Genomic DNA, 20,978 nt, shown 5'->3' with positions numbered 1-20,978 from the left:
AGCATTTGCTGGAATAGTTGGTGGTTCATTTCACTGTGGCGACCCCTTATAAATAAGGGACTAAGCTGAAGAAAAATAAATGAATCAAAATACAGGAGATTAATAGGCGAATGCATTACGGTTGATTGATACTGCCATGTTTTATAGGCAACACTTTGTTCCAGGCCCCTGTGCAATGTTTCATTCATTTGCAATTTAGAAGAGAAAAAAAGTAAGAAGCCCTATGATTAGAATGAAAACACTAACAGTTTTTCTCACCATATGGAGTCTATGTCATTCCATTCACTCACATTATTTACACCTAAATGACTAAAGCATGAACACACATTAACTGGGTTCACAGATTTTTTGCTGAGAACAGAAACACAAAACAAAGCAAAAGTAAGAACATTCACAGATGATGGAATGTAATGCATCACCTTTTAATATGTAACAATACTGGAACAGGTGCATCTCTAAATTCAGCAAACACTTATCAAACTAAAAGCATGTCGTTAACCAAGTTCTGGCAAAATGCAAATTTTTGCCTTTTTAATTTATATTAATTTATTTAGATTTAAATACAATTTCAGTTTAATTCTTGTTTAATTAATCCGATCTATTTTAATTAACTGGAAAATGATTCTGAGACTTTGGTGACTGATTCAAACAATTCATAAGACTTTATAAGCATTTTTAATGAAACTCATGAAAAATGATTCTATGAAAAATACATTTAAAAAAAAAAACTGCCTGTCACCACCTAATGATGTTATGCTTTAATTCAGTGTTTCGCAACCACATTGCTAGAGGACCACCAGCTCAGCACATTTTCTTGTCTTGTCTTGATACAATCTTCTGGTTATTTACACTATTATTTACACATATTATTTACATTATTTATTTTATTTACAAACAATAAACTGTTATTTCAGCCCTTCTGCAATACTCTGACATTTGAAACATAATTATTGAGTGATTCCTGATTTAAATGCACATAAAGATTTATAACATAATAAATGTAAGATTTTTAAAAAAATTTTTGGCCTTTTATGGGCAAGTTTAACTTGTAAGTAACAAGTTGTTAATTTGTATACTGTATTATACTGCTAATATAATTTCAAGTTCTAAATTTGTCAAAAATGAATGAATGAATGTTGGTATTTAAAAATGTTTAGATTTCTTTATTAAAAAACATATAACAGTGATTAATTTATGGCAACTAATAAAACAGTTATGGTAACTAAAAACTGAATTAGACTGAAATGCAATAATTTGTACCTTTTGTAAAGCTGCTTTGAAACTTTGAAGCATCAGCTGTGTGAGTCTAATCAATGGAGACTTGGAGCAGGTGTGTTTGTGTGTGTTGCATGACTGGATCTTGTGGTTTATATACTGGCAGAATTGTAGTTCAATGCAATCTGTGAGTTTACCAGCGATCTGCACAGGCTGGATCAATCGGATTATTAGTGTCAATGTAAACGCATTCAATGAATTTTGAGGAAAGAACTATACAAATAACTTGAACTGAATTGAAATGATTAATGGCAGCTTTAAATAAATTGTTAATCTGATTACATTGAAAAAAGTAAAAATGCTTGGAAATTTGTTTTCCTTGCTGAAAAGTCACATGAATTTTACATGTGATCGCATGGAAATATACATGTGTTTCAGATGCGATCCCATGAGATTCACACAAAAATTATCCAAAACCATATATTCAATGTGGTTCTCATATCTTCAATTGTGAAATTTTTATGTGCAAATGTGCTCATGTGATCAAGTGCAAACTTACATGTGTCAACTGGTGTGACATTTCTGCTGTTTTTAAATTTTTTTTTTAACAACACATCCAAAGAAAAACACATCTAATTGGTATCCGTTTAAATCTATATCACTTCCTTCAGTTGACTAGTCAAACACTGCAACCCGCTGGCTAATCGATTTTGAAAATACATCGTTTGCTCACCCCTAACGGCTCCTACATCAAAGAACAGAGAAAAAAAGTAGCATCAGTCCACTTTGCAAAATGGATTCAGTAATTCAACCCATGATGATGCTGGAATTTACCTCCACAGACATCTATCTCGATAAAATATGTCAAATAGAGGCTCACCGTCTTCATCACACACCACGCTGATTGATTTGGACATTTGGAGCCGAGTAGCGACATGGGGAATCACTGAAATGAATGAAGCCTCCCTTTTGCAATGGTACATTAAGCTATTTGCGGCGAGAGATGAAGAAAAAAAAAAGTTAATACGAGACTAGCAGTTTTCCAACCGTTTCCTGTGGGATTTTTCTCAATTACATCCTCGTCGCTCCGCAGTGGAGTGAAGCTCAAGAAATTTCATTCGGAGTTAATGTGATGTTAATACTTGTGCTGAAGATGGCTGCATTACAAAAAGGTTGGACGAATTAACCTACACATAAAAATAGCATGCAGGTCCACACATATCCATTGCAATCCCCTGAAACGTGGCTATAAGCTCTCAGACATTTTGCCTGGTGCATGCTCACATTGGAGTGGGACATTGGGATTGTGCCTTGTGTGAACGAGTTAGATAAAACCGTCAGAAGTCAACATTAACAGAACAATAAAAATCAGTGTCGTGCTGTTTGCAGTAAGCAAGATCCGATGGGACTGCATTATGAACGGCCTTTGTTTGTTATACATCTGAAACATGCATAAAGTTTAAGAAAGGGTCAGACGCGCTGCGAGAAAAGTCCAGCCACAGAGGACATTTCAAGTAACAGTTTTCATGTTCCAGTAACTTCACTAGAAATGGTGCAATGAAACATTTATGAGTCTATGTTGTTGCACTTGCATGTTTAATAAAGATGCAGAGTGATTCATACTGCTGTTATGGCAAACCCTGCATGGGAGTCAACTATATCAGCCAAGAGCCTTTCTCTTACACACACACACACACACACACACAAAGACACAAATACTCCTGTATCTACATCCAGTTGTTTAGTCCTAACCAAATCCTCCTTGAAACCTATAAAACATTCATTCATTCATTCATTCATTCATTCATTGGGCTTAGTCCCTTATTTATGTAGGGCTTGCACAGCGGAATGAACCAACAACTATTCCAGCATATGTTTTATGCAGCAGGTGCCTTTCCAGTTGCAACCCCAACCCAGGATCATTCTGAAAACGTACCCCCATATACAAATTCTGGCAATAATTTCCAGGGGCTACGTTTTTTTTTTTTTTTTTTTTTTTTAGTTTTTGTAAATGCACCAAAGGCCGCTGTGTACTTCTCTCGCGAGTGTCATTCGCGCCTGCTGTTCTACCATAAATCCACCAAAGGTTGCTGTCAACTGATTGACTATCTGAGTGATAGGCTGACCCACCCTTCTCTTTCCCTAAACCAAACCAATTGTGTTTTCAAAAGCATAGATTGACTCACCCACCCACTTCCCTAAACCCAACTGACAATTTTAAAAAGTAATCCAGAAAAAAAAAAGTCCTCACCTGATTTTTACCTTGTTTCGAGACTATACCATATTGTCAACATTATTTATTTTTACATTATTTTTGGCTTCCGTTTTTGTCTTACCCAAGCAAACCCAACCAATTATGTTTTCAAAAGCACAGATTGACTTGCCCACCCACTACCCTAAACCCAACTGACAATTTTAAAAAGCAAAAAAAACCTCTGATATTTACCACGTTTTGAGATTTTACCACATTCTCTCTATTATTTACTTTTATGTTTTTGGTTTCTATTTTTGTCTTACTGGCTTTCTAGTACCTTTCTTTGCCAGACTCGAACCACGTTGTCGAGGTCAACTCCTCTCTGCGTCTAAAGTCTGCCGATGTACACCGCGAGCTACTGGCAAACTGATAACAGTGGGAAAGCTGTCCATATGGAGGTAAGCAGTAGAGATCTGTGCGGGACTAAATTTTTAGTCCAATCCCACCCGACTCTGCCAGGTTTTATTTCGCACCCAACCGCTCCTGCTGTATTTTCAGCCTTTGTTCACTCGCTGCCCAACCCGCCCCATTTTCTACCTGACGATCATTCCCGCTAAGTTTAGATCTTGTTTCCAAAACCTCACATTTAAATTATGTGCTACCAAAAGAGAGAGAGAGCAAATAAAAGTGTAGGTTGTGCAAGAATTGTAGGCTAAATGTTAGTTTTGTTTGCCTCTGTGATGAGGCATGAGTGCCGCGTGATGTGCGCTGAGGTTTCTGGCTGATGAGACTTTTTCATTCAGATTTACAAACATATTCACCCATTATATTTGCCAACTACCAACTGTGTTTTATACATCATATCAGCATGATTACTATACACATAGCAGGTACATATTGGACCAAGGAAGAATGTAAAATGGATAGCGATTAAATATGCCTCCCAAAAAACACCCAGTTGGATGCTACAGTTCAGACAGCCTAAAACAACCGATGCACAGCTCTCTTTCTCTTATTCACACACACACACACACACACATACACACACACACACACAGCACTTTATCTATCTATCTATCTATCTATCTATCTATCTATCTATCTATCTCCTGTTCAAACTACACCTAAGTTACCGACCGCCACCACGTTTTATTCAGAAATGTACTAAGTCAGGTCAATGTATACTTCTAGTAAGTGGTCAGCTGGTGAGCGCTTAAAAGGAATGACATCATACCTCCCCGTGTCATTCATTTTAAAGACAAAATGCAGCCAAACGTACCTCTGGCTGCATAATTCATGATCTATATATCAATTCACAGAAATGTATACAGGGGTACGTTTTCAGAATGAGTGTTGTGCAAACCAGCACTGAAAAACACCCATACACATTCATACACTAAGGCCAATTTAGTTAATTAAATTCACAATTCACGCATGTTTTTGGACTGTGGGGAAAACCAGAGGACTCGGAGGAAACCCATGTGAACACAGGGAGAACATGCAAACTCCACACAGATATCCCAACTGATCCAGCCTGGACTAAAACCAGTGACCTCCTTGCTGTGAGGCGACAGTGCCAACAACTAAACCAAAAAAACATCCATATTATATTTCTAAACACATTTCCAGAATATTCACATGCAATATGACTTATTTCTATTTTCAAAGTTTAAGCAACTTTTAAGTGTTTTTTTTTTTTTTTCATAATGCATCAATAATGTGATGCAAATTAAACAGGAAACTTTATAATCCTCTTAACATACATTATTTGCACCACAAATAATTAAGAAAGTCTTTCTAAAAAAAAAAATCCAAAGGCATTTTTTTTTCTGGCTGTCACTGCCGGCTATGCATTCCAAAGATGAGGCTGTAAACTCTTTAAAGGTTGAAATGAGCCTCTGAATAGTTGTTAGAGCAAAATCATTAGGCTGGAGGGAGAAATTTGCATGCAAATCTTAGAAACACTCGGTGGGTATATTCTTCAATTTTGAACTTTACTCATGAACCCCTGAAGCAAGATAGGCCATTGTGTGTGAGGATTTTACAAGTTTAGCCGACTTTAATGGCCATACAAGGCCAAAAATGATGGCAAATATGGTTATCAATTTAAAGCCGAATCTGTTACAAGACCCTAACTGCAGTTAAAACAGTAAATCCACTCAAGCCTGCAGCTGTAAACTTGATTACGGTGCCATGGTTCTTTACCCATACTTCATTGGTGCAATGCTAATTTACTAGACCATTTTTACACACAATAATTATAAACTCTTGTTACACTTTGAGCTAGGCTTTGAGTGTGTGTTGAGGCTGGATGGTAGGGTTAACACAATTTTGTGATTATTGTTTACCCATTTATACAGTTCTGTTGTGCAGCAAGCAGCTAAAATTAATAATTAATAATTACTGTAGATACATACATACATACATACATACATACATACATAAATACGTACATACATACATACGTACATACATACATACAAACAATGTTTTATTGGAACCAATGGTGTAGTCTTAAAAAAAGTTTGTGTACTATTACGCACCCAACACAAATTTTAAATAAAAGTAGGCAGAAAAACAACAAAAGTCATTGTTTCTTTTATTCATTTGCTACTGTAAATTTATGTCAGTTCCCATCCTGTTCCTTTGTGCCACCTGGTGGCAAAGTCGCAAACTGCAGTCATACCTAAAAACATGTTCTTACTCCTTCAGAGCGGCGGTTGTACAAGGCACAGCCGTAATGGTTATTTAAAAGTGTCACCCACTGTATGTATGTATGTATGTATGTATGTATGTATGTATGTATGTATGTATGTATGCATATATATATATACACACACACACACAAACATTTATACACACACACATTTTATAGTGCAAGTTAAACAAAAATTGCGAAAAATATGCGAGTTTTGCGAGAATTTGATAAACAGTTAAAGGGGATGCCAATACATGTAAATTAAGAACGTCTAATTAGCAGTCTAATCAAAAGTGAGTATATGCAATTTTTTTATCCTCAGAAGTCATAACTTGACGCAGTGGGGCAGTAGATAGTGCTGTTGCCTCACAGCAAAAAGGTTGTGGGTTCAAGCCTCCGCTGGGTCAGTTGGTAGGCTAAATCGTCGGTAGTGTATGAGTGTGTTTGAATGTTTCCCAGAGATGGGTTGCAGATGGAAGGGCATCCACTGTGTAAAACATGTGTTGGATAGTTAATGGTTCATTCCGCTGTGGCGACCCCAGATTAATAAAGGAAATAAGCTGACAATAAAATGAGTAAGTCGTAATACCCAAACAGCTCAGGGAAAAAAAGGTATATGGAGTATACATGCCAATGGCCCCGACAACACCACTGATTGGAACCTAATAGTTATATTTTATTTCAATTTAAAAGATTGATTACATTGTTAATGTTTTGTTCATTCATTTAAATAAACAATTTATTATTGATTCAGATTTTAAATGAACCATAAGACACTGAATAAAAACAATAGCAGATATGAATGCATATAAAATATAATGAATTTACAGGACTTTGAGAATGAAGAATGAAGTTACTATTCATTCAAGTCTATTCAAGTCCAACAAACATATGGAAAATATTTTGTCCCCCTCTATAGTAATAGTAAATTTATAGTAAATGAATATCAAGATAATTTGTATCTTATGAAAAAATTCAAAGACATTCTGTGAACTATATTCTGCCCATATCTCCCAGCCCAAGTTACACAGATCTTGCTACCATTTAAAAATGTGAACATGGAAATGCAATGTAAAACATGTCCAACCCTACGACTATTGTTCTAAAAAGAACAATGCCATGGCTTTCCCTATAGTTCCTTTGCTTCCTCAGGACCATAAATCAAACCTTCCTTTTCAGAAAGGATGATACCACAGTAATCTCAAAGGATATGCTGTTGAAAATAGACCACTGGCAGAGGGCAATACGGGAAGCTTTCTCACAAGAAAAAGAAATTGTGCGACATCTCAAAAAGTTGCTCTCTGGGTTCACCGGAAGCTCTGGATTATTAATGGCTAACCAATACTATTATTTGTATGAATAGAAATGTTGCGGGTTAATATTTATAAAGCTTCCAATAAGCCCCGTTTTTCGAACGTACTTTGCTATTAACTACTCGCCGTATTTTTAGCATGAGGGGGGAAAAGGAGAATGATGAAAGTACTTTTCGGATGAAAACTGTACGGAACATGATAATTCCATTCCCTCTTGCTCTAAGCATTGACAGTGAGGGCTCTGATTTATTCATGAACCTTGCGCATACTGCCAAGAAGCATTAAATCGGAGCAAGTGACTGAAAGAGTGGGGGCCACCCAAAAAAAAAAAAGTTGCTGAGAAAAGCAAATTACAATTTCAAAACAAATCAAACCAAGGTGTGGACACCGCATGTCTGGCACCCTCTCCATAACTCTACTGGAAAAACTATTTGTCTCAACATGAACCAATTAAAGCATCTCCCTCTTCAAAACTCACCTTGGGAAACACTTTAGTGAGTACCAATCTTTGCAGAAATAGAAGCACACATCTTTGAAGAGAGAGTGCTTCTTCTTATGGTATTTCATCATCTTGTTGAGGTTGTTTACCACAAAATTACCTTGTATTTTTTGGACGTGTACTATTTTGTCTTTTGGGGCAGCGGAAGCACATCATCTGCAAAACTAGCTACTTGTCCTCGCCAAGTACCTTCAAACGTCCTCCTTAAGCATATCATATCGGCACCCAAGGGAAATGCTTTGCTAAATGTCACATAACATGCATATCTGGGTCCACATCTACAGATATCCTGGATCTAAAGCGTAATTTTCTCTTTTAACCATGTAGAGCCTGGATTATGATATGCAGTCAGAAATATGACATTTAATTAAACCTTTAAGCAACAACAACAAAAAAAACTTTGTGTATCATACTTAATATACTAGCTCAATTAGTGAGCTACAGTAAAAATTCTAAGGTTGTATAATAGGGCTGCACAATATATCGTTTCAGCATCGATATCGCAGTGTGATCATTCGCAAAGGTCACATCACGAATCTACAATGTCAAGTTCAGCTTTAGTTTATGCATCCTCGGGTAATTTGAGTGGAATTTAGCTAACCAAGAACCATATTGTTGAGTAACTGTGAAGTTTAACCATAATAGAGTGAAAGAGTGCTTGTTTGTTATTTAATTAAGTCCTATGGCTGTAAGATTTCAAGTACTAGGGTTGTTAGATTTGGGGAAAACATCTAATTGTGATTATTTTTGATATTGCGATTTCGATTTGATTAGCAATTTAATATTTCAGTTAAGCTTCAGCTCAATCACACTGCTTATATAGCTGTCTGTGGTGCTTTTTTTAGGTTCTAGTTGTTGTATTTCCTTGTGCTGGCAACAATTCTGCGACAGCTCTTACAAATTACCAGTGTCTGTAACTTTGACACCAAAATATTCCCATATTACCGACGTGCTGTTTTTCTTTGATATTAATTCGTCTAATAAAGTTTTTGAAGCAGCTGACGCCATCATCCCACTTGTCTGCGCTTTCCTGTTTTGTGTTGTTTTTTGTGGGTGTTCTGCATAGTTCTTTTTTTTTTTGCAATTCTGATTGGGCAGAACAAAAGTGTGCTTACTCAATTGGCTAGTAAGACCGTCACACACAGACAGCAGTCATGCATTTGCTCTGGGTGGGGAAAATTAAATAATATTTATGCATATCACAGCCTCTTGCGATTAGCCAATTGCAACGTTTCAAATCGTGATTTGATTAATTGCACTGCCAAGTACATTTTCATAATTTCTGGACAAGAAAATATAACATCAATAAAAAAAAAATATTCCATTTAACTTTTATACAATGAAAACTACACAGTTTTTATTTGCTTACATTTGAAGAATTCAGATGCAAAATCCATCAGATCTCATTTCTTGAAAATAAGCATTTTCTATCAGGCTCCTTTGATTAGGTTCAGAGGTTTCATTTTATTGGTAATGATACGGTTATTAGCTGGTAAATAGACAATTCCTTGGTTTTTAACGAGATAGACTTTCTTTTGCATCAAAACCAGCTAAATCCACTTGTCTTTTTTTGCAAAAACCTCTAAATCCACCTATTGAGACAAGGTAGTGTAATAGTTGAAAATCACTAAAGATGCAATTAGAAATTATTTTAACAAACATAAAACACACCTAACATTAAATATACATATATCTGTCAAGTAAGTGGTGGTTCATTCCACTGTGGCAACCCGTTATAAATCAGGGACTTAGCCGAAGGAAAATAAATGAATGAAATCTGTCAAGTAAATGCATTAAGTCAATAACATTAAAACTGACATTCATTTAATCTTAACAATCTGTTGTCATTTCTGATATGTGGGATTTACATTTAGTGTAAGTAGAGCAATGTAAACATAGTAAAGTAAGCTTGTTAGATTCAAATACTGTAGTAGTGCAAAACATTCTGATAAAAAAAAACCTTTTTGAAGTTTGTAACGTTTAAATAATGAATTGTTACACTTTCGGCTGTACAATATATTTTTTTATGATGCACACAGTTTTGAGGTAAGGGATGTTTTCGTTTGCCATTTAGTGACAGTCGGACAGGCTTGTGCAATTCATCAAACAACATCTTTTAAATTTAAATCTGAACAAAACCATCTCCTCATGAAAACCGGCATATCAGCAAACTCTTTTTTCTGAATGGGCTGACACTGCAATTTGGATTAAATGAAGCAAAATTATTTGTTGAACATACGCTACATGCCTAAAGCATTCACTCAATGTCATTAGCTCATTTTTGGCGGAAGTGGTGTTTAGCAGCTTTTGCATCTGAACTCTTCATTTGATTATTCAACTTATACTCGAATACAGTTAGTAAAATATCATTTATGCAGATAATCTGATCAACGAAATCATCCCAATCAATATAAAATTATCAGTTCTTTGCAAATTGAACTATTCAAGTCATCTGGTGAAATACTGTAATTATGTTCATATCGCAAAAAAAAGTTAGATTTTTCCTGTATCATGCAGCCCATTTGTATACATAAAAAAACCTCACATTTAGTCAAAGAACCATTTATTAATTTATACCACGACCAATTTTTACATGCCATCTTTAATGACATGCGCAAAGTCATCACAAAGGCAAAACAAATGACAAGGAACATGATAGTCGAGGAACTTGATAGTAAACAAATAATGGTTACCAAAGCAGTGTTGTTGTTTGGCTGGCTGACTTACTATAAAACTAATATAGTTGCCATTGCTCAAAATACATTTCTTCCATTGAATATTACCTCCAAGTGTATCAACAGTGTTCCTTTTATTGCACCACATTCGAAACCAGTGTACAAAAACATCTGTGCATAGCATCCCAAACATGACCAAACCTGTCATATAACTGAAACCAATTAAACATGCTAGTCTTTCATAAGGCATAACAGATTGTTTAGATTACCCTGATAATTAAGAAACCTTAGAAACAATATTCTTCATAGGGTTAATATGTTCAGGACATCTGCTACATCTGGCTGACAGCAAACAGTGTGCATTATACATAATCACCAACTGAATCTCTAAATATGTAAGGATCCTGTTAAAAAATAAATTGTTTACAAAGAGAAATGTTGGACTGTTCAAAGAGGCAGCTGCTTATGATCTGTGAGTTGTGACAGGAGCAGACAGCGGTTTGCTGGAGGTGCTCAACCACGGCACGTGCACCATCTATCACTAAGATCACTATCACCTTGCAGGAGATGAAGCTTGTAGACCTCAATCCCACAGCTGGAGTGCTGTGTAATCTAAACTCAAAACCAAGACGGGCAGACAATTCCACAGCTAAAACCGCTCCCTAATTCCCAGAAACTTCACCTGCTATTTCAGTCGTTCTGCGATAAAGAGCTGTTCGCATTAAGAATGTTGGCTATAATGATAACATGGATGTTAACATCCACAGTACAATAGGGTTGGTTATTAAAAGTGTTTATAGTTATAAGTAAGTGTCTATTATAGTGTGGTTTTTGCCATTTTACAACACCCTAAAATTTTATGTACGCATCATATACTCTAACATATATATATATATATATATATATATATATATATATATATATATATATATATATATATATATATATATATATATATATATATATATTCTTTTTTTTCTGTTGAACATAAAACAAGATATTACAAAAACTGTTAAAAGTCATCTGTCATTGATATCCATAGTAGGAACAAACATTATATAGAAGTCAATAGATGTTCCAAACATTCTTTAATGTCTCCTACAGCTATTCCAAGCGGGTACTGGCAGGACGTTCACAGGCATTAGAGGATTACGATGTACCGTCTTGATTTTACCTGTACCAGGATTTCTTATTTTATATGTGTTTAAGGTTTTACTTTTGCCCACAACAACATAAACCACCCTCTCAATATTAAAAAAAAAAATTATGTTTCAAAAAATGTTTGGAATAAGTGTAGGATGAGTAAATGGTGACAAAATGCATATATTTGGGTGAACTGCCCCTTTAAATGCTTTAAAGTGTTTATAGTCATAGTAAATGTCTACTATAGTATACTTCTTTTGCCATTTTAATTGGATGCTACACAACAAATTATTAATTTACTCAATCACTCTAAGTTTTATGATTTAGTTTTTTTCTTCTTCTGTTGAACACAAAACAAGATATCCTACAGATTGCCAGCAGTCATTGACATCCATATTAGGAACAAAAATATATATAAGTCAATAGCTGCTGTTTTACAATATCATTTAATATATCCTACTTTATGTTAAAGAGAAAAGGTTTGAAGCTCGAACAGGTTTGTAATAAGTAGGATCAGTAAATGACGACACATAGACCATTTTAGGGATTTAAACAAAAACAGTGGTACCAACGTATTTCATGTCGTCAATTATTAATTTCTATAGCTTGCGAGAATCCAAAATGAATCACATATTGATAAATAATGTTGCAATAGCTGTTTTACCATTAAGTTATGGTTGAATTGCCCCTTGTGATAGTTATGAAATAGTTTGATAACAAGCAGGAAATGTGCATTGGCCAATGACATGACCACATTGAAATGGTCTATATTTAGGTGGACCGCCCCTTTAAATACTTGAAAGTGTTTATAGTTATAGTTAGTGTATATGTAACGGAGGCCAGCTAGTAGGTGCTGTGCAGGTAAACCTCACTCCTCTGACCTTTAAAGGTGCTCTAACGACAGACGCTATAGGCCAAGAATTTTAGCCTCCTTTTTAAAGCAACCGACAACCTTTCGCATGGGATACCAGCTTGGAATGGGTTGGGTGGCGTAGGACTGGCGGGGTTACATTGGTGACGTGACCCGGATGGGAGTGAGGTTTGGGGGGTAAGTGTAATGGAGGCCAGCTAGTAAGTGCTGTGCAAGTAAACCTCACTCCTTTGACCTCTAAAGGTGCTCTAGTGAGAAGACCTCTAAAGGTGCTCTAGAGGCCATGGTCTTTAGCCTCCTTGGTAGAGCAACCGACTGCCTTGTGGACGATCGCTGGTTCCATACCAGCTGGTAGCGGGTTGGGTGGTGTAGGACCGGTGGGGTTACATATAGTTATTGTTATAGTAAGTCTTTGAAACTCAAACATATACATTTGTGTGAACTGTCTCTTTTTTAAATCCTGAAGTTCTGATAGGAAATGCAAATGTTTATCGCTCACAAAAAAAAAAAAACTAAAAAAATAAATCCTTATTGTTATAATTGAAGAGTGGATTTGGTATTCTCATAGACATATAGGGTACATTCACACAATGCCATTTTCAACTTAAAAACAGAAAACTTTTTTGTATTTTAGCCATTTATGTAAAAAAAAAGAGCAGGCAAAAAGTACAGGTTTTAAACTGATACCTTTATTGCCTTGTAGTATATAAACTACCAAGATGAGATGAAAATGGTGACGTCATGCGCATATATTATGTGCTCCGTCTATCGGTATGCAGAAGTACATGACAACCAAAACAATAATGGTAGTCAAGCATTATTTCACCAAACTCTCATTCAGATCAGACTTTATTCAGTAATTTCCTCTAAAACAGTTTGTCTTTTCCACTCATGTCATTTAGGCGACTCAGGCTATCCGACAATTATCACCAATAACCATAGAGGTATTTCATCCGACTAACATTCAGTTCTGACTCTATTCTGCTATAAGCAGTCCTATTCAAAATTATAGATGAAACAATTCACTGCAGTTCCCAGGAATTAAATATTTGCAGCTGATCATTAATAGCATAGAAAACAAAAAGTCTTGTTCAAGACTATGTTTTAACATTAATTCCCTTTTCTCTTCATATACTAATCTCATATTTTCCATGTTTTAAGTGCTATAAAAGCCATTAACGTTTAATCAAACAGACCACAATTATTGTACTACGAATAAAGCATAAGCGGGAGTTCAATTCTCAGGGCATCGATGAAGACAATGTCACAATAAATCTTCCGCATGACTATATTCATAACATTTCAACAGCATATGGGGATCAATGCACCATTCTTATTAATAACTGTCAACAGAAGGGAGCCAGTGTAGTGCATACTCGGTTCAGAATCATAGCATTGCTAAGTGTGTGCGTTAGCTAACACGTTAAGAGTTATTTTTCTAGAAAGTTGCTTTATTAGCAGATGTTAGCAGAAGGTTATACACCCAACACCATCTGGAGACAAGGCAAGGGAAGCTGCTGTACTTCAATAATCAGCCATACGAAATGACATCAGATGCACAGAAAAACCAAGTGCGCATACTCGCTTGTCCTAATCATTATTTGATCAGCTTTTGATATTTATACGCAGGGGAATTTCAAGCATTTTCCCAGAAGCATTCAAAGTTGATAGAGACTAAAGAGCGCTCTGAAGAGCAGCAAGTTTTATCAGAATATATAGATGTTTTACAAACGCGAGAAAAAAACAAGTGCTGATATTATTGTTAGGAGGCACAATAACTGATTACATGTATCTAGACTACATAATCAAAACATACTGTATGTGTGTTATTCATTCATTCATTCGGTTTACTCCCTGATTTATCAAGGGTCACCACAGCGGAATGAACCCCTAACTACTCTGGCATATGTTTTATGCAGTGGATGCCCTGCTGGCCACAACTCAGCACCGTGCTGAGAACTATGTGTATTATATTTCAGGATATTACAGAGTATAATCAATTTCCACACAATGACAGCAAATTACTAATCATTTATTTCTTTTCCCTAATCACTAAAATGGTTAGTGCGTTTTTTTCTGTTTAATAAAATAAAAAAAATAAAATAGGCAAGCTAATTAAAAAGTCATGTAAACATAAATGGTAGTAATAATTAATTTCTACAATAAATACATTGCTGACAACACTTTGTGCTCTGTATTTTGTTATCAATAACAGATGACAATTTGTAAGTAATCTGGCAAGCACATACTGCTATATCATCTTGCTCACAGCAAGAAGGTTGCTGGTTTAAGCCTCAGCTGGGTCAGTTGGCGTTTCTGTGTGGAGTTTGCATGTTCTCCCTGCGTTCGCGTGGGTTTCCTCCGGATGCTGAGGTTTCCCCCACAGTCCAAAGACATGCGGTACAGGTGAATTGGGTAGGCTATATTGTCCATAGTGTATGAGTGTGAATGAGTGTGCATAGATGTTTCCCACAGATGAGTTGCAGCTGGAAGGGCATCCGCTGTGTAAAACATATGCTGGACAAGTTGGCAGTTCATTCCGCTGTGGCAACCCTAGATTATTATAAAGGGACTAAGCCGAAAAGAAAATTAATAAATTGTATATATATATATATATATATATATATATATATATATATATATATATATATATATATATATGATTCTGCGTTGGTCTGATCTCGACTACTTTATTCAGTCTCAAATCAAATGAGATTTTAACAGACCTTCGAGAAGTAACCAAGATAATCATAACCTCTTCATTAAACAGCAAGGTGTATAACCCCACCTGATTTCAAAAAGCAGACTGTTATATTATACACAGGATGCGTTTTTGCCCTTGTCTGCTCTACTTTTTAATCATGTACACATGCGTCAGACAGACGTTTCTGACCTGTGCGTTGCGCCTTGCGGCTTGCGCCATTCTTTCCAATACAATGAGTAGCGACTGTGGAGTCATTCAGCGCGCGCTTTAAAAATATTATATAGTTTAAAATATTGTTAAATTGGTGAAACGACTAAAATTTAACATTTTGATTTTGTTTATTTAAGAACAGTTAGAAACTTTAAAAACGCGTTGCGATAATGCTTCAATAGCGCGCCCTACGTTTCTGTCACGTAACGTTAGATTTTTTGACAAAGAACATCTAAGCGGACAGGAACTTATTGTAAAACTCGGACGTGACAGGTTCACAAGGTACCCAAATGAACGATATTGTAATGATATAGGGTAACGCGTGGAGCACAAGTGTCCTTCAGGTAAGTGAGTCTCAGGAGAACTCAAACAAAACGCACCAAACGCGTGCCGTGAATGTGCGCGTCTCCGTAGTCCCTCATCATAACTCAACGTGCGTGTAGGTACACATCATGTCATTCATCCCCGGTTAAACACACTGCGCAGATGGAAGCGATCGTCTTACCTTTAAAATGAAGCTGGTTCCAGTAAACGCTCTGGACGGAGACAGTGGGGAGCGATGTGGTCTGCTGGAGACACAGTGAGGTCTGCTGTCCGAACTGTTGCCTGTCTCCTCTCAAAGCGCATGTAGGCTATTCTTAACTGAACCAAACCCCTCCCCTGCTTCACACAGGAAATTTTAAGCCACGTTGTATTTTGTCCAGATCTATACAGCTACTTGAATGAACTGCCTGCATGCTCGAGTCGATGTGATAGTCTCGCGCGACATACTGTACTAAAATATACATTTTGAGATCAATTTGTCAGTAATGTGGTGTCAAAATATGACAAGAAGTCAGTGTTTTGCATGACGATTTTAGTAAAACGTATTTTGTTTCTGGCATAGAGTAGCCTACATGTCAACAAGCAGGTTAGTAATCTGTGTAAACATCTGTAACAGTGTGAAATTTAAACATTGTCCCAAAAAACAACACCCGAAACTCTTATTGAACAGTGATTAAAAGTTTGATCATTTTTAGACATGTGAACAGTATAAGATAATTATTATTGAATGAATTAAACTCATAATTAAAATGAAATCTATAGGCTTCAGTAAATGTGTGAAATTGGGTTAAATTAAGGCATAGCTCACCAAAAACTTAAACAATTGTACCATAATATACTCACCCCTTACTTGATTGACTCTTTTTTTAAATAATCTGTTTTGAAGAAAGCTAGACATATGTAACCATTAACTTTAATAGTAGCCTAAGAAGAACAAATACTATAGAAGTCAATGGTTACATTAGTAACATTTACCCTCAACTGCAGATGTAACTTGGTTTGAAATTTGCATCTGATGCAATGGCATTCAGTGATTAAGTCAGACTTTAGTTTCTAGAAGTGTACAAATACCAACAAACATGAGCCACTGCACATTTATTTGTTATGTAATGTGCATAACTCACTAGCCACTTTATTAGGTACCAGTACTGGGTTGGACCCTTTTGCCTTCAAATCTGCCTTATTCCTTCATGGCACTGGAAATATTCCTCAGAGATTTTGGTCCATATTGACATGATAGCATCACGCAGTTGCTGCAGATTTGCCGGCTGCACATCCATGATGCGAATCTCTCATTCCACCGAAAGTTTACAAAAAAAAAAAAAAACAGTCTAAGATGATTTGTGCTTTATGACATGATGTGTTATCCTGCTGGAAGTAGCCATCAGCAGATGGGGACACTATGGTCATAAAGGGATGGACATGGTCAGCAACAATACTCTGGTAGGCTGTGGCGTTAACATGATGCTCAATTGGTACTAATGGGGCCAAAGTGTGGCAAGAAAATATCCCTTACACCATTACACCGCCACCAGCCTGTACCATTGATACAAGGCAGGATGGATCCATGCTTTCATGTTGTTGACGCCAAATTCTGACTCTACCATCTAAAAGTCATGGCAAAAATTAAGACTCATCAGAGCAGCAACATTTTTCCAATCTTCTATTGGTCAATTTTGGTGAGCCTGTGCAAATTATAGTCTCAGTTTCCTGTTCTTAGCAGACAGGAGTGACACCCGGTGTGGTCTTCTGCTGCTGTAGCCCATCTGCCTCAAGGTTGGAGGTGTTGTGTTTTCAGAGACACTCTTATGCATACTCAGTTGTAACAAGTGGTTATTTGAGTTACTGTTGCCTTTCTATCAGCTCGAATAAGTTTGGCCATTCTCCCCTGACTTCTGGCATCAACAAGGCATTTGCACCCACAGAACTGCCATTCACAGGAAATTTTCTCTTTTTTATGGACCATTCTTTGTAAACCCTAGAGATAATTGTGTATGAAAATCCCAGTATATTTCAGCTTCTGAAATATTCAGACCACCCAGTCTGGCACCAACAACCATGCCACATTCAAAGTCATTTAAATCACCTTTCTACCCCATTTTGTTGCTGAGTTGAACTTCAGCAGATTGTCTTGATTGATTTTATGCCATGTGATTGGCTAATTGAAATTTGTATTAACAATGACAGGTGTACCTAATATACCAGTGAGAGTAGATCAGCTTTCTTCAAAATATCTACTTTATGAGTTTTTTTTTTTTTCTGTTAAACACAAAAGATTTTGAACAACTTGAGGGCGAGTAGCCTATTATTGTTAATAAATTATAATATTTGGGTGAACTATATAAGTGCAACTACATGGTTGAGTTTGTCCATATGCATACTACATAACAGGGTGTGTGTACGGGTCCAGGCTACATGTTGTGATTGTCAATGCGTTGCAAGTAATTAGATCATTACATTATTTAATTTATATTTAAAATCTATTTTATTTATAGTTAAAATTCCTACATAAAGCATTTTCTTTTCAACAAAGAGTGCTGGAAATAGTATTAGTTTCACACAACCACACAAAAAAAAAAAAAAAAATTCATCAGTCAGTTGTTTTGAGCATTCAGGATAATAATAGAGTATATTTATATTTGCGCAAATTAGTTGTCCAAAAAAACATTCACCATCAACTGCTGATGTAACTTAATTTGAATTTTGCATCTGATGCAACTGCATTCAGACATTAAGTCAGACTTTAGTATCTAAAAGTGTACAAATACCAACAAACAAGAGCCACTGCATATTTATGTGTGATGTGTTGTGCATATACATCAGCTTACTTCAAAATATATTCCTTATGAGTTAATTTTTTTTCTGTTGAACATAAAAGATTTGGAACAACTTGAGGGTGAGTATAATTTTGAGAAAATATAATAGAACTATCCCATTAATAAATATAACCACATGGTTGAGTTTGTCCATATTTATACTGTAACAGTGTGTGTACGGTTCCATGCTACACATTTTGATTGATCTGACTTACAATGCATTACCACTAAAACATTTAATTTATATTTTAAATCTATTTCATTTAGAATTTCAATTCCTAAAAAAACGTTTCTTTTCAACAGAGAATGCTGAAAAAAATAGCTCATCAGCTCAGTTGTTTTGAGCATTCATATTAATAAAGTATATTTATATTTGCTCAAATTAGTTGTCCAGAAAACATTCACCCTCAATTAACTAGGTCTGAACTGTGCATCTGATGCAATGGCATTCAGACATTAAGTCAGCCGTTAGTATCTAAGATATCAACAAACACAGGCCACTGCATATTATTTTGTGATGTATTGTGCATATAATTCTGTATTTGAAAGAAGCCTTTTAACTTGGATGCTATTTACATCCCACAAGGCCAACTGCAGAAACTATCCTTTCATGGTTTACACCTTAAATAGAGACTCTTAGAAAAAAGAGGTGACTAACTGTCTGGTCTCTTTGTCTTTCCATCCCAACCATCATTAGCAACAAACTCTCAGAGTCAGAGACAGATTTCTCTTCAGTGCTTTTCTCTCCTCCTAGCAGGAAAAGACCTGGCATGGGGGAATTTGTCTCTTTGTACTTTCTTCTGTCGTAATTGTGACCTTTTCTGATGGGTTCTGTACCCTTTCCTGCAGACAGATGAGGACCCTTGCTATCTCCCAAACGTGTGGAAGCAAGCAGATGGCTGGCTTGTCCTCTTTTTTTTTTGGTTAGAAACAAAAGGCACCCAAGGTATAAAAGCATATAAAAGTAGTATTAACATAACAGATTATAACCTGAAGGGACATGTATGCAAAGAACTGTCCTCGGGAGAGTATCACTTGAGCCCTGACTGTTCGCATATCAATACCTCAAGTTCCCTAGCGAAAAACCGCCAACGGAAATAGAAAGGATATGGCAAGGATACCGCAAAGCTCGATTTCATTATCTACAGGGAAAGACGGAGGGAAAGGGAGAGAGTGTCAAGAGTTCCAGGAATATAAACTACACCCAGGACAAATATACAGCTATCAGACACGTTCATACAATTAAGATATTCGTTTCATGTAATTACCGCAAAATCCGGTGGGACACTGAGCGTTACACAATGAACTTCCTGATACTGCTGAATCTTGCAGATGAATGACTGGCTCAGGAGTGTTATATGATTCTGAAGGTTGACAGTGAAAGTGACTTTTGCACAGACTGTGATGGCAGGGTGTTGATTCGCTGGGTTCTTTCTTTTCGCTTTGATGTTTATGCCTATCTGTCCTCTTTTTAATTTACTTTTAATGCGCTGTGGATGGGGGAAGATGAACAGCTTCTGTTAGTGGGTGATGTAGCTTTTTTGACCATTTAAAGTGGTAATACCCAGATTCGTTTTTTTTTTTACGGTTTTCAACTTTTACAGAAATGTGCAAAGAGCTTTATAGGAGACAAGTGAATGTCTTTTATTTTAAACTGTCAACTCATAAATGTCTACATTGTGCAGAGAAATGAGATTTATCAGCAAGATAATGAGAAACAGTAAAACAAATCACTTTTAAGGAATGCTATTTAATTCAGCCAGAATGGATCTATGGTGACAGAGAAGATGCTTTTAGTTTTCTTTGACTGTAGAAAATCATATTTTAAATAAATGCTATTCTTTGAACTTTCATGTTCAAAGAGTTTTATGTCAATGTTCTCAAAAAATAAAAAGTAGCACAAATGTTTTCAGCTTTGATCAAAAGAATGCAGCAAATCTGCATATTAAAATGATTTATGAGAGATCAGTTTAGTATACTTTTAAACTGGGACAGTATACCTTTATTCATTTCAACTGGGGATGCACCGATATGTATTTTTAGCCGATATTGAGAACCGATAACTCTTAAGATTTGGAGGCAGATAACCTGACTACAGCCGATAAATATCTTAAAATGTTGTATTTTTATACAGTAAAAAATTATTTTATTTTAAAAAGTTCGAACTTATCTGATGAACTGATTGTTTGAAATGATCTTATATAGCCTACTCAAAGCAAAAAAATCTATAAATTCAAAATTGCAAGGTGATTACTGATTTTACATAAATCAGCATGCCAAAAAATAAATTATTTTCTTTTCTTTGCATAGCAAATT

General features: G+C 35.9%; 1 protein-coding gene across 14 annotated transcripts in view; it reads right to left on the bottom strand.

Annotated features, from left to right (window-relative positions):
* The window catches only part of cntn6 (contactin 6), a 195,345-nt gene extending 179,209 nt beyond the window's left edge, over window positions 1–16,136 (bottom strand). For all 14 annotated transcript variants that reach the window (XR_015494065.1, XR_015494062.1, XR_015494063.1 and 11 more), the window contains exon 1: window positions 16,028–16,136. The gene's annotated coding sequence lies outside the window, so the exon portion shown is untranslated. The remainder of the gene's footprint in view (window positions 1–16,027) is intronic.
* Between the last annotated feature and the right edge of the window lie 4,842 nt (window positions 16,137–20,978).

Source organism: Danio rerio, chromosome 6 (genome assembly GCF_052040795.2).
Source record: "Danio rerio strain M-AB ecotype USA chromosome 6, GRCz13ab, whole genome shotgun sequence".
NCBI lineage: Eukaryota > Metazoa > Chordata > Actinopteri > Cypriniformes > Danionidae > Danio > Danio rerio.
This window is presented reverse-complemented; position numbering and strand designations above follow the sequence as displayed.